This window comes from Callospermophilus lateralis, chromosome 4 (assembly GCF_048772815.1).
Source record: "Callospermophilus lateralis isolate mCalLat2 chromosome 4, mCalLat2.hap1, whole genome shotgun sequence".
Taxonomy (NCBI): Eukaryota; Metazoa; Chordata; class Mammalia; order Rodentia; family Sciuridae; genus Callospermophilus; species Callospermophilus lateralis.
This window is the reverse complement of record NC_135308.1, coordinates 78,729,676-78,744,551: the sequence shown is the minus strand read 5'-3', so window position 1 is coordinate 78,744,551 and position 14,876 is coordinate 78,729,676. Positions and strand designations below refer to the sequence as shown.

At 33.2% G+C, this 14,876-nt stretch overlaps 2 pseudogenes; both read right to left on the bottom strand.

Annotated features, from left to right (window-relative positions):
• Positions 1-4,721: 4,721 nt before the first annotated feature.
• On the bottom strand, positions 4,722-4,814 carry LOC143398659 (U6 spliceosomal RNA; annotated as a pseudogene).
• A 339-nt stretch (positions 4,815-5,153) lies between these two features.
• LOC143398366 (centrosomal protein of 70 kDa pseudogene) lies at positions 5,154-6,903 on the bottom strand (annotated as a pseudogene).
• Positions 6,904-14,876: the final 7,973 nt, after the last annotated feature.

Below are 14,876 nucleotides of genomic sequence, written 5' to 3'. Positions count from 1 at the left end.
AATCACTTCATTTAAAAAAATATTTATTTTTTAGGTGTAGATGGACACAACACAATGCCTTTATTTTTATGTGGTGCTGAGGATTGAACCCGGGTCCCGCAGTGCGAGGCAAGTGCTCTACCGCTGAGCCACAATCCCAACCCAAGAATCACTTCATTTTGTATTTTTTTTTCTTTTTGTGTTTTTCAAACAAAAAATTAATAATACAATTTTTGTTCTTCTTTTGTGGCTATTATGTTAGTATTTCATCACCAATAAATCACCAAATATTCTAAGTTCCAAACAGGAAGATTCCAAGTTCACTGTCTTGCCATTGTAGGACTTAACATACACTAGAGACCAAAAAAAGAAAAGAAAACAAAAAAATGTTACTTTGTAAATGAATTGGAAAATACATTATGAAACATTCAATGAATTTTGCTGGAACAACTGACTATGTTTTTGGAAAAATAAACTCAATATTTGGAAAAAATGTAACTATTAGTCAATAACCAAATAAGTTGTTTTTAAATTTAAAATTTTATTATTGCTTAAAAGGAAAGGTAAATTTAAAACATGGTATTATAAAACTATAACAGAACTAATTGACATAGATCAGGAGTTCTCTCAGAGTTTCCTGAGAGAATGCAGATTGAGATAACCTATTAATAAATTTAATTCTTATAGTTCTATTAGAAGAGGGAGCCGACTGGGGATGTAGTTCAGTGAGTGAGCACTTGCCTAGTGTGCTTGAGGCCCTGGGCTCTATCCCCAGTATTACAAAAGAAAAAGGGGGGCAGGAGGAGAAAGAACAAATAAATAAAGGGAAAGAAAAGTGGGAGAAAGTGTTTCAGGTAAAGATGTCAGGGCATTCAAAGTCCCACTGGTGTTAATAAGAATGGCCCTTCCTTCACTAAGGAGGGTGGCTTGGCAGTAGCATCCAGACAGGGTGAATGTTGATACCTGTGAGACTGCAGAGACAGCCTGGCTCACAGAGGCAGAAGTTTGAAAATCATCTGTTGTTTAAAACAGGCCAGGCTTTGTGATTGACACAGTAGTGTAGAGAAGGAAATAAATAGGACAACTCCAAGGGTCTGTCTTTATATTCAGTTGAAATGTGGTGAGCTTTTCTAACATAGGAACATATTTGTAAGGGAAATATTATTTACTTAATTTTCGTTTGGGAATGTTGAGTTTGAGCAGTTAATGTTTGGAACATTAGGAGGAGATGTTGATTGATAAGAAAATGTATAAGATGAAACCTAATGGACAAATGTTTTCAGCACATGCACATTATGAATACCTGTTTATGGTGGTAATTTAAATAGTGAGGACAGGTAAAGATATCAAGAAAATATAGAGCCAGGAAAGAGGTGCTTAAGAAGGGAGTTATGAATGCTGATGATAAGAGGTCCATTGAGTGAAATAGATCAAATGTCACCTAAAAGATTGCAAGAGCCTTGGAGTCATGAGAATGGAACCAGATTTTAATGGGTTGAGTAGTGAGTGTAAAATCAAATGCAGACAGAACCCTGGGAACTTTTGCTTATTTAAAAAAGATTGAGAGTGAGGATAACAGGTATATTGGGATATGAGATTAAAAATAGCATATAGTTTTAGGCTGATGTGAAGGATACCACTATTACAACTGAATATTCAGAAAGAAAGAGGTATAGTAAACAGTGTATGACACCTTGGTGGAAGGAACAGTTGGACTCAAATAAAGAGCAAATTAACTTTTTCAATGAGTAAGAAGAATTCAGCTTTCTAACAAGTCAGAATATGAGAAGCATGTGTGTGTGTGTGTGTATAGAAGGGCAGCTAAAAGATTTTCAGTCTAATCAGTGTCTTCTCTTTCTCTGCAATATGGATTATCTCAGAATAAGAGGAATTATATGTGAAAGAGTAAGAGATTGATACAAACGGAAGATGTGCAATAAAATTATTTTCATAGAATATGAGAGTGGTGACAAAGTAATGTAACAGGACATACCGTATCGGTGTCAAATAATTTCATGTTGGTGACAATGAATTTGTATCACAGTAAATCTGATCTATTCTGCAAGTATTTGTCTCAATAGTCATTGACAGAAAAAGAAACAATTTCAGATAGGATTATAATTTTGCTGAACAAGTGGGGTAAAAGAAGTTCAGGAAAATTTAGTGCATTGGCAGAAATACCATACAATGGAACCAATGTGAACATGGAGAAAGGTGAAGAAGGACGAAGACCCATGGGTTAAAAGTAGAGTTGCAGATAGGGCTGGAGAAGCTAATGAAATGAAAACATTATTTTCCAACTTAGAAATGATGTGAACAAGTTTGAGTGTTGATGTTTGTGGAAGGTGGGAGACTTTAGGTAGGACATTTTTAGATGAACCATTTAAAGGTTATTAAAAAAAAGACACATCTTACTCTACTATGTTATACTGTATTGTGCTATAATGAACAAACTGTTAACACCATACAGAATTCAGTAAGTCATTTTTGAGAGGTAACAGTTAAAATTCATGACTATGACTAATGTGCTGCCATGGTAGTGATTGAGACAGCGGAAGAGGGTTATTTGGAGGTAGAGAAGTAAAGAGTTCTAATTGCCAGTGTGTATGAGGATCGGGGTGGGGGGGGCAACATGATGGAGAGAAAGGCTGTGCTTCATCATCAGTGATTAATATAAAGGATGTCTGGAAGAACCTAGGCAGGAATGTGAATAGGGGAAATAAACTGTCATGGGAAGATGAACTTTGTAAGAAAAAAGATGTGATCAAGGCCAGAGGGAAATGATGTCAGTAGGGTGGTTCTGAGTCATCAGGTACAAACTACCTAAATTTGAAATTTAAGTAGGGTAATGTCTTAATGCTCGTTAACTGGTGACCACTGATGTCTTTCAAGTTATAGTTATTTGTCATACCACACCAGGCTATATTTTCTATATTATGCTAAACATAATGCAAGCACTATGCAATGTGTTCTAGTTTGGCTACCACTAAGAATTATTAAATGCAATTTAACAGGTAGAGTGAAAAATATAATTTCTATTCCAACAAACCTACATGCATTTTTATGTGTTCTATGAGATTCTTCTTCTTTGTATCCTCCCACGAAGCTTCAGTTTGGCTCATTTTCTTTCTCAGATTTGATGTGGTGATGTTCTCATCAAGTAGTCTTTAATTTTTCTCTCTTATTGGTGCATTTTAGTTGTACATAACAGTTGGGTTCATTTTGACATAAAGATACAGGTATGGAAGTATATAAATTAATTTACTCCACTTCAGTCCCTGGTCCTCCCCTTTCTCTTCCCTCCTCCCTACCCCCATTATCCTTCTTCTACTCCACTGACATCCCCTCTATCTTTATGATCAGAGCAATCCCCCACCACTGCTTTATTTGACCCTTAATTTTCTGGGTCTGGCTTATTGAACTCCACAAGATATTCTCTACTTCCATCCATCTAGCAGCAAATGCCATAATTTCATTTTTTATGGCTGAGTAAAACTCCATTGTGTATATACAGCGCATTTTCTTAATCAATTATTAATGGGCATCTGGGCTGGTTCCATAACTTGGCTATTGTGAGTAGTGCTACTGTAAACATTGATGTATCTATATTTGTAGAGTTTGCTGATTGCTGATTTTAGTTCTTTTGGATAAATGCCAAGGAGTTGGATAGCTGGGTCATATGGTGGTTCCATTCCTAGGTTTTTTTTTTTTTTTTTTTTTGTGGGATCTCCATATTCTTTTCCAAAGTGATTTTTCTAATTTGCTGTCCCATTAGCAAAGCATGAGTGTACCTTTTCCTCCACATTCTCACCAGAATTGATCACTATTTGTATTTTTGATAATTGCCTTTCTGACCGGAGGGAGATAAAATCTCAGTGTATTTTTAAATTTCATTTCCCCGATTGCTAGGGATGTTGAAAAGTTTTTCATGTTTTTTTTTTTTTGGCTATTTGTGATTCTTCTTTTCAATAGCAGCTTTTCTATTTAATTCTTTCTTCATTGATCTTAAATGGAAAGATCTATGATGTATAAAATGCCTTTTAAAAATATTTTTAGTTTTATGCAACACTGGGATACACCTTATCATAATCTCAAAAGTATGTAACCCAGCCTGCTGTTGTTTACTGAGAGTTTCTTCTGTAGTACAGTTACTCTGTTTTGAATTTGGGCAGGAAATAAATGTTTTCATATGCTTTTCTTATTCTGGGAGACCTATTTGACTTTCTGTCAAGGCTCTGCATGCAAACCATTAGGAACCAGTATTAAGCATAGTAAAAAGTAGTCTGCTTACAGTTGTAATGCTTGGAATTATATTGTGGATTTTCTTATTTCTCCTTCCATATCTATTATTATTGTTACTTTGATTTTCTCTGTTCTCATCTTACTTTGTCCTCTCCCTCACTAACTTGTATTTTTCTCTCTCAAATAAAGCTTTGTTTCATTATTTGATTCAGACTCTTTTAAAAAATATTCAGGGAGAGAATAAGTTTGTGCTTGCACCTTTTATAAAAATCTGTCTGTTATGTTCCAAACCAGTATTTTTTGTTGTTGTTGTTTCTTTTAGGTTTTTAAAATCTGCTTTTATTAATTAATTGTAAGTAAAATAAATATTTCAAAAATATAATATAAACTTAATGATGTCCTACATTTCAAGGTTTTGAATACAAAAAATGTATCAAATAATGAAGCAAAGTAGTCAACATCCTAAAGCCCAGTGACAGTGGGAAGCAGACCTCCCCTTCAAAAAAATAAATTTGTGTGTCATCCTTGCACAGGACCATGCTAATCTTCTCTGTATCATTCCAATTTAGTATATGTGCTGCCAAAGTGATCACCCAAACCAGTATGTTTTTAATTGCAATGTTAGTCCCTTTATACATGTAAAGCTATCTATGTTTTTCTTTAAAAATTGATTTTAATAGTTTCTACAGTAGCTAAGATGGTTTGAATTTTTCCACATATAACTTTCCCTGGGAACAGGCTTATGCTGAGTAGCTTCTTACCCACCCTGTATAAACTTAAAGGCCCAACAATTTATTTCTATCTTGAAAATACTTGGCATTTTCTCCATCCCTAAAGGTGTGGGATAATTTTAGGTTGTCGAGTTATTTAACAAGTGCCATTCCAAATAGGAAGGTAAATAAGTTATGAACTTTTGAATGTCTTTAATTTCGTCACTCCAAGCATTCTGGATGATACTTCTCAAACAAATACCTTTGGAAGTCTTAAGGTCCTAACACCTGCTTAACCTGCTCATTCACACCCTCATTAATCAGCCTACACTATTTTCCAACTGTGCTCACCAGCACATACAAAGATGAAGAACTATCTAATTCTAAGAGTCTTGGAGGTTTCTCACAGCATTGTTCATTTTTCCAAGCCTAGTGTAAACTTCATTCATTCAGGGATAGACTCCATTTAAAGAAGGCACATCAAATAATTTTTGGAAGTGAGAGATAATAGCTTACAAAGTTTAAAGGACATGTTGCTATCCTTTTCCTTATTTTTAACTTCTTCCTCCATTGTATCCACCATGGACAACAGATCTTCAACTTTAATATCTTCATTTTCATCCTGTTTCTTTAAATTATACCAAGGCACCAGTTCAGTAGATAGTATTTTCAAGGACTTATACAATTCCTTTAGGGATGTCAGTTCATCTTCCCTCATTTCTATTATAGGAATAAGATGGTCAAATCCACAATGTTGTATAAGATCTTTATTAAAATTTTGGGCTCCTCCTTTGTTCTGTTTATAAATTATTACTGGAGTTCCTAGGTTGTAAATTGATGCTACTCAGCAAAGAAAACCATCAGCTAGGACCAATTGATGGTTTTCTTTACTGGGTTCATATTTTCTCTGTGTCCTCAGTGTTTTTTAGCGACTGACAAGCTCCTGTAATTTGATACTTTCCTTTACAGATTTTTTTCAGTTTCTTTACTTGTTGTTTTTTTAAGTTTTAATTCCTGTTGTGTGGGCCTGCTTTCCAAATTTTTTGGAGATTCAGCTTTTCACTTGTAAGTGCATCAATCTTGGATTTTACATACTTGAGTTGATTCTGTAATGACACTAGAAGGCATTTATAGGCTTGGTGATGTACCTATATTTCAATAGTCTTTTTCTACTTCTGGATTTTCAAATCATTGTTAGATTTTTCCTTAGATTCACAGTAGTCAATTAGGCAAAGCAACTGTCTATCCAGGACAGTGTGAGAAACTCTTTTGTAAAGATAGGCAAACACTCTGTTTTGAACTATGATGCTCTGTTCATCCTCCTTTGTTAATCTACAGATATCTTTTTTTGCAAAGAACCAATAATCTCTTGTTGTTCTATTCATTTCATTTTTTCTTGTAATGTTGGCATTTTGCCTGTAAAATTTTCTGCTCCTTTTGAACATCTTTTATTTTAGCTTCTTGCTGGCAAACCCTATTTAGGGATACATCTTCCAATTCACCAATTTTGGCTTTCACACTCTCCTTCATTGGTTCCAACTTATTTGCTTGCTCTTCCTGATGGGCTGCTTGGTTTTGTTCTAGCTGAAGTTCATTTTTAAGCTTCTGATTATTTTCTATAAGCTCCTGTATCATGTTCTGTTGATGTGCTGTTTCTTCCATCAACCTTTTCAAATTATGTCTCATCCTTTGTGGTGATGTTTATCAAAAAGGATGCAATCTTTAATATCTGATCTTTTGACTAAGCACAGAGATTTTAAGCCATGCTTCATCAATAGCACATTTATAATTTCCCATTCTGCTTCTTCCTGCTGTTTTTTAAGCATGCGTGTTTTTGTTTGATGTTTTTTTTTTTTTTTTTTAATAATCGACTGGACTTCTGAGTTTTAGGGGCTGCCAGAAATGTAGTTTCTTTTGAAGAATTAAAAGAAACAGAGACTGGTAATAAGAAAATTTGAGTTGCCTCAGCCATGGCACATTCCTCTTGTATCTGACACAAGGTCATTCAAGTGGATCTCAATGAAGTCATCTCATGTCTGAAACTGGATCTTCATAAAGCTGACTGGGAAGTTCAAGATAGGGCAGATTCCATCTGGAGGGAGGTCATTTTTCTGTTTTAAATATGGTGCCTTCTGGAATGGGATTGTAGGTAGAGCGCTTGCCTGGCATGTGTGAGGCCTGGGTTCAATCCTCAGCACCACATATAAATAAAGTAAAAAAAAATCCATTAGTAACTTAAAAAAAAAAGATGGTGCCTTCTCCACCATCTATGTTTTATTCTGTATTTGATGTGTGGAATTCTCACCAAAGGGTTGGCATATTTTTTCAATACTGTTTCAAGGCCATCTCTAAGTGAAATTCTAACACAGCAGCAGTACATTTGGAGCCAGTGCAGGTCAGAGTACAGATCTAGCCACAGTATTTTCCCATTTTTTTCTGTTCTATTTACATCAATGGGTAACTGAGTTAACTTTGTCTTTGAAGAATGGTAACACTTCCTATTACACATTGGACACTTACATAGAATATAGTCTCCGTGATGTATCTTTGACAAAGTCTAAAAATCTTTCAATTTTTTTTTTTTTTTTTTTTATTGCTAGGTGCTATGATATGTACCTATAATCTCAGCTACTCAGGAGGCTGAGACAGGAGGATCATAGTGGTGAGACCACCCTGGGAACCTCAGTGCAATACTTTTTCAAATAAAATTTATTTATTATTAATTATTCAAATAAATACCAACTTCAGTAATTATATATCCTCTTTCATATATATATATATATATATATATATATATATATATATATATATGAAATTTGTTTCTTCTCTCTATTGATTTGTCCATGTGGAGGTCTATCAATATAGTTGTGTTTTCATAAAAATTTGGGTTAACTTGTTTTTTAATTTTTATTTTCATTGATATGTCCTAATATCCATATGTTTCTTCTTTCTTTGGGTCTTTCTCTTCTCTTTTGACTTTCTTTCAGAAACTTGGTTCATTAATTTGAGACTTTCTTCTTCATGGAGTTATTGCTCAATTCTATAAATTTCCTCCTAAACTGTGATTTATTTCTCACAAATTTTGATCTGTTGTGTTTTCATTTTATTACATTAAAAGCTTTTTTCTAATTTCCCTCCTGACATTCTTTTTTCAAAAAATATTGATTCTTTTTAATTATATATAACATTAGAATACATTTTGACATAATAACCAAAGCATGGAGTATAATTTGCAATTCCTCCTTCTCTCCTCCTCCTACTCCCTACTTCCTTCTTTCTACTCTACTGATCTTTCTGCAATTTATTTAGTTTTTTTTTAATTAATGTCATGTGGATATATTTAATGTAGGGATTTTGGCATTTGCTGGCAAATTGATGGAATTGGAGACTATCATGCTAAGTGAGATAAGCCAGTTCCAAAAAGCCAAATGTCAGTGAAATGTTTTCTCTGATATATGAAGCTAATCCAAAATGGTGTGGGGTTGGGGGATTGGGGAAGAGGGAATTTCATCAAAACAGGGTAAAGATAAGTGGAGCAGATGAAGGGGATTGAGGGGGAGGAAGAAGGGACAGGAAAAAAGAACAGTGAAATGCATCTGACCTAACCTCCTGATAGTCTTTTTGACTGCTTGGCTGGTATTAAATCTTCAAATGTTTTTCTAAATATTGATTTCTAATTACATCACATTGTGTTTATGTAATACACTTTTAATGATTTGAATCCCTTAAACATTTTGAACTTTGTTTTATGTTCTAGAATATGGTATATCTTAGTGAATATACTATGTGTATGTGAAAAAAGAAAGCTTATTCCTTACTGTGGAATAGAATGTTCCATACAAGTCAGTTGGGTCAAAGTAGTTATGGTTTTGTTCAAATTTTTTATATACTTGATACCTTAGTACTTTCCTGTATACATGCTGTATTGAGTACTGAGAAGAGAGTTGTAACATCTGGAACTGAATTGTGCATTTACCTTTCTTGTTCAAGTTGATAAGATTGGCTTCATGTTTTTTAAAGCTATTTTTAGTTACATAAGTATTTGAAATTATGTTTTTTTAGTAATCATTATATAATCCTATTTTTTTTTAAATCTCTGATAATATTCCTAGTTCTGTATTTTATTTTGTATTATATCAATGTGGTCAGTGCAGATTTTTTTTATTGATTAGTGTTTATGGTATTTCCTTTTTTATTTTTTATTTTTAAAATATATATGCCTTATATTTAAAAATGTTTCTTGAAGGCAGCACATAATTGGGATGGTTGTTTTATTGAGACAATCTATACCACATATTTGGGTAGATTATTATAATGTGTATTTAATGTAATTATTGATATGGTTACAATAATTAGTTTTTTTGATTTATTTATAACTGGCAAAATTATATATTTTATAATGTATGGCATAATATTTTGAAATATAAACTTAAATACTCACATACACATACAGGTGGAATGGCTAAATAGAGCTTATTAGCATACATATTACTTCACATATTAGATGCTTTTTGTGGTGAGAATACTACTCTTTTAAATGAGTTTTAAGTTGCCATGGTTTAAATATTCCCTCCAAAACTCATGTTGAAATTCAATTGCTGTTGGACATAGTAAACAGTGTGATCTTTAAGAGGTGATTCATGAGGGTTCTGTTCATGAGAGGATGTACTCTTATTTGGGGGGGGTTATTTATTTCAGCAGATGGTTCAGTCTTATAAAATGGATGAGTTCAGCTCAATTTCATCTCTCTGAAGGACACATGGTCTTTCTGCCATGTTATGATGCAGCAAGAAGGAAGGTCCTTACCAGTTCTGGTTCCTCTACCTCAGACTTCTGACTCCAGTAAAGCTTTTTTGTAAAAATATTTATACTTGCAGCTTTCCAGTCTATTATAGCAGCAGAAAATAGACTAAGACCCAAGTATATAATTTGTTTTAAATTAGATATCATGTTGTACAATGAATCTTTTCAACTTATTCCTCCTTTCTAAATGAATTTTTGTGCCTTCTCCAGTGCTGTTCCCCTAACCCCTAACAGTTCTTGTAGCTTATTATCATTCTTTAATACAATTAGTTTGAATTCTTAAGCAGTTTATAAATCTTCATTTTTAAAATGCCCTGTTACATTGTTTTATTTAACACTTTTATTGATAGTGTTATGGTTCATGGTTTCTCATCCTTTGGTCATATGTTGGTGTCCATACTTTTGAAGAAGTAGAGATTTACTCCAGTCTTAGCAGACTGGCTTTGGTTGGGAAAACCTTCACTGGTTATTCTATCCAGAGATTTTAGGCAGGCCATCTTTCATGGTGCATGGGTGGAATTGCTGCTGAACTCTTTGGGTAGGATGGCCTGTTACCTGGGTCTGTAAGGGATGATGAGAAGTGTGGGTTCATGCAGGTTGATCTCATGCTAGTAAGGACTTTTAGCCTAAGTCTTCAAGGACTGTTTACATGCTAGAATGTCTATGGCTTCTGATTCTGAAAGGATGAGTCTGAGACCTAACTGTGTATTATTTGTGCCTTCTGTTTGTTTTTCAATAGCCTCACAGGGGCTAATTTTATTAGTCTTTTTCAGTGAAAAACCTCTGGCCTTTTTAATTCTCTCCATTGCAATTTTTTGTAAGGTAGACTTAGGTCCTTAATACTTACTTGGTGGCTGACTGTGGTCTGACTCTGCAAGTGTGGTCCTTGAGCCTCAGTCCATGGTAACCAACCTAGTATCAGGTTCAACTATACTGGGTCTGGATCTTGGTTCCATTGGAGCCTGGAGTAATGAGGAATCCTGTGTTTTCTATTTTATACAGATATTAAAATGTATTCAGAGTATGCTTTAATTATCTGTCTAATGTGTATAAGAACCACAATGGCATCCTAATTTCTAATTGTGTATTATTTGTGCCTTCTGTTTATTTTTCAATAGCCTCACAGGGGCTAATTTTATTAGTCTTTTTCAGTGAAAAACCTCTGGCCTTTTTAATTCTCTCCACTGCAATTTTTGTACTGTGTCATTAATTTTAGTCAATGTTATCTTATGTGTAGTACATTTTTATTTAATTTGCTTTTCAGCGTAATTTCTTGTGATGCATGTTTTGGTATTTACTTTTTCTAAATTCTTTTTTCTTAAGTAATGAATTTAAGTCAACCAAGTTTTACAATACAGATATTTATATATTTTATAAATATATAAACATATATTTTCATCATAATTCTAATAAGAATAGGAAGTGCTACATGATCACTCTTTTGGCCCATATTTTACTTATCTTATTATGACAGTATTTTTAGCAATTTTTATTGGTTTATGTTTTATGGTGTACTTTTTTTTTTTTTATCAATCTTTGTACTTATATTAAAAATATATCTCATTAAGGCAGCAGTGGAACCCAAAAGATAGTCCTGGAGTGCAGTCTTCCAATGTGGACTAGCAATTGCAATTCTCTGATTTAAAATCTCCAGGCTAATAGGCTCCCAGCAAACAGCAATCCTAAGACTACATCCCACCTCCAGGAGTTACATCCCCAGGACAAACCATTTCACCCTAGCAACTACAAGCATTCTGAGTGTGGAGTTATCATCAAACTCCAGATAATCCCACCAATTGGCTAAGAAGGGAAGCTGAGGAACTTCTGAACTCCAATGAAAACAATTGTTCAATTTTCCATCAAGATCTTTGTATTTCTCTCTCACATCTCTATTGTTTTTGAAACCAAATATTCTTTATGCATCAGTTTATCAAGGACTGGTATGTCAGAATAGTATATTACAGTTTTGTTTTGCATTCTATTATTTTTACTATTTTTGTTATTATATATGTATATATATATATTACTTTAAAAATTATGCATATATTTTTCCTCTCATCTGTTTCCCTGGATTCTCTTTCTTTTCTCCTGCTAGCAGCCAACCTCTATCATTTCCTCTTTTACTTTTAATATAACCTTCTACCTCTGTCTTCTCTCCTGCTGCCTTATAAACATCACATCCTACACCACTTCTATTCTCTCTTTGTTCACCATTTGAAATTGTAAATCCTTTTGCAAATTTACTGTATTTAAGTAGACAATAATTAATCATACCATTTCTGTTTATTGACACAAAACTGTAGACATCTTAATCGGAACAATTTGTTTTAAGTCTGTATATTGCTTGCATTGAGTGCTGTTAATATTGGTCTCTCCCTTAAAGGTGAGGTACTGGAAACCTTTAGTGACAGTATAAATCTACAGGGTAGAAATGGTGCTGCCTCAGATCCACACTGCCAGATGGGAAGACACAAGAACAACATGAAAAAATAAGGAAACTAGATGCCCCAAAGAAACCAAGTGTCTCCAATCATAAAATTCATTGGTAACACAGTAAAAGAAATGTCAGAGAATGAGTAATGTGGGTAGTAAAACTGATCTGTGACATAAAGAATGATATAAGGAGTGAAATGAGAAGTAAATTTTAGGAGATGAAAGATAACTTCAATAAAGAGATAGAGATTCTGAAATGAAATGAAGCAGAAATCCATAAAGTGAAGAAATCAATAGATCAAATTAAAAATTCAATGGAGAGCATCACCAATAGACTAGACTACTTGAAAGACAGAACCTCAGACAATGAAGACAAAATATGTAATCTTGAAAATAAAATTGACCACACAGTGAAGATGGTAAGAAACCATGAATAGAATCTCCAAGAATTATGGAATAACACAAAAAGACCAAATTTAAGATTTCTTGGGATAGAGGAAGGAGAAGATATACAAACAAAAGGAATGAAAAATCTTTTCAATGAAATAATATCAGAAAATTTTCTAAACCTAAAGAATGAAATGGAAAATCAAGTAAAAGAGGTTTCATGACCCTAATGTACAAAATTACAACAGACTTACACCAAGGCACATTTTAATAAAAATATCTGGCATACATAATGAGAATAGCATTTTAAATGCTATGAGAGAAAAAATCAGATTAGTTATTGGGGGAAACTAGTTCATATCTCAGGTGATTTCTCAACTCAGACCATCAAAGCAAGGAGGGCCTGGAACAACATATACTAGGCTCTGAAACAAAATAGATATTAACCAAGAATTTTATATCCAGCAAAATTAAGCTTCAGATTTGAAGATGAAATAAAAACACTTTCAGGATAAAGTTAAAAGAATTCACAACTAGAAGGCCTGCATTACAGATTATTCTCAACAAAATATTCTATGAGGATGAAATGGAAAAAACAAAGTGAAAACCAGCAAAGAGAAGAACTACACTAAAGTAATAGTCAATCAAAGGAGAAACTAAATCAAGCTAAAACTCAGACATAAACCAAAATGACTGGTAATACAAATTATATTTCAATAATAACCTTGAATGTTAATGGCCAAAACTCATCAATCAAAAGATGTAGACTGGATATTGGATTAAAAACAAGACCCCAAAATATGCTGTCTCCAAGACAGTCACCTCATAGGCAAATACATTCACACAGACTGTAGGTGAAAGGATGGAAAAAAACATCTCACTCACTTGGATCAAGTAAACAAGCAGGAGTTTCTATCTTTATATCAGGTAAAGTGGACTTCAAACCAAAGTTAGTCAAAGAGATAAAGAGGGACATTTCATACTGCTTAAGGGAACTATACATCAGCAAGACATAACAATCATTACCCAATAATGGAGCATCTATGTACATCAAACAAATCCTTCTCAATTTTGAGAACTAAATAGAAAACAACTCAATAATACTGGGTGACTTTACTACTGGATAGATCTTCCAAACAAAAACTAAATTAAAAAATTATAGAACTAAATAAAAAAATCAGTAATTTAGATTTAATGAACATATATATAGACTATTTTACCCATCAATGAGTGAAAAAATTTCCTCTCAGCCACACATGGATCCTTCTCTAAAACAGACCATATGTTAATCCACCAAGCAACTCTTAGCAAATATAAAACAATGGAGATAACTACCCTGCATCCTTATCAGATCATAATGGAATGAAATTAGAAATCAACAATAAATTAAAAAATTGAAGCTAATTTAACACCTGAAGACTAACTAATATGTTACTGAATTATGAATCAATAGCAGAAGATATCAGGGATGAAATAAAAAAATATTTAGAGGTAAATGAGAATACTGATACAACATATGAAAATCTGTGGGACACCATGAAAGCAGTGCTAAGAGAAAAGTTCATTGCACTATGCTCATTCATTAAAAGAACAAAAAGGCAATGAATAAATGACCTAACATTACATCTCACAGCCCGAGGGTAATAAAACAAAACAACAACAAAAATCAACACCAAAGCAGAAGAAGACAGGAAATAATTAAAATCAGAGCTGAAATCAATAAAACTGAAACAAAAGAAATAATTCAAAGAATTGTCAAAACAAAAAGATGGTTCTTTGAAAAAATAAATAAAATTGATAAACACTTAGCTACACCAGTGAAGAGAAAGAGAAAACTCAAATTACTAAAATTCTTGATAAAAAGGAAATATCACAACAGATACTACAGAAATACAGAAGATAATCAGAAACTATTGTGAATATTTATACTCCAATAAAATAGAAAATCTTGAAGATATTGACAAACTTCTAGAGACATATGAACTACCCAAACTGAATCAGGAGGACATACATGATTTTTTAAAAATATTTATTTCTTTAGTTTTAGGTGGACACAGTATCTATAAGCAATGAAATAGAATATGCTATCAAAAGCCTTCCAATCAAGAAAAGCCCAGGATCAGATGAATTCTCAGCCAAGTTTTACAAGACTTTCAAAGAAGAATTAATACCAATACTTCTCAAATTATTCCATGAAACAGAAAAGGAGGGAACCCATACAAACTCATTCTATAAAGCTAGTATCACCTTGATACTAAAACAAGACAAAGACACATCAAAGAAAGAAAACTTCAGACCGATATCCCTGATGAACATAGATGC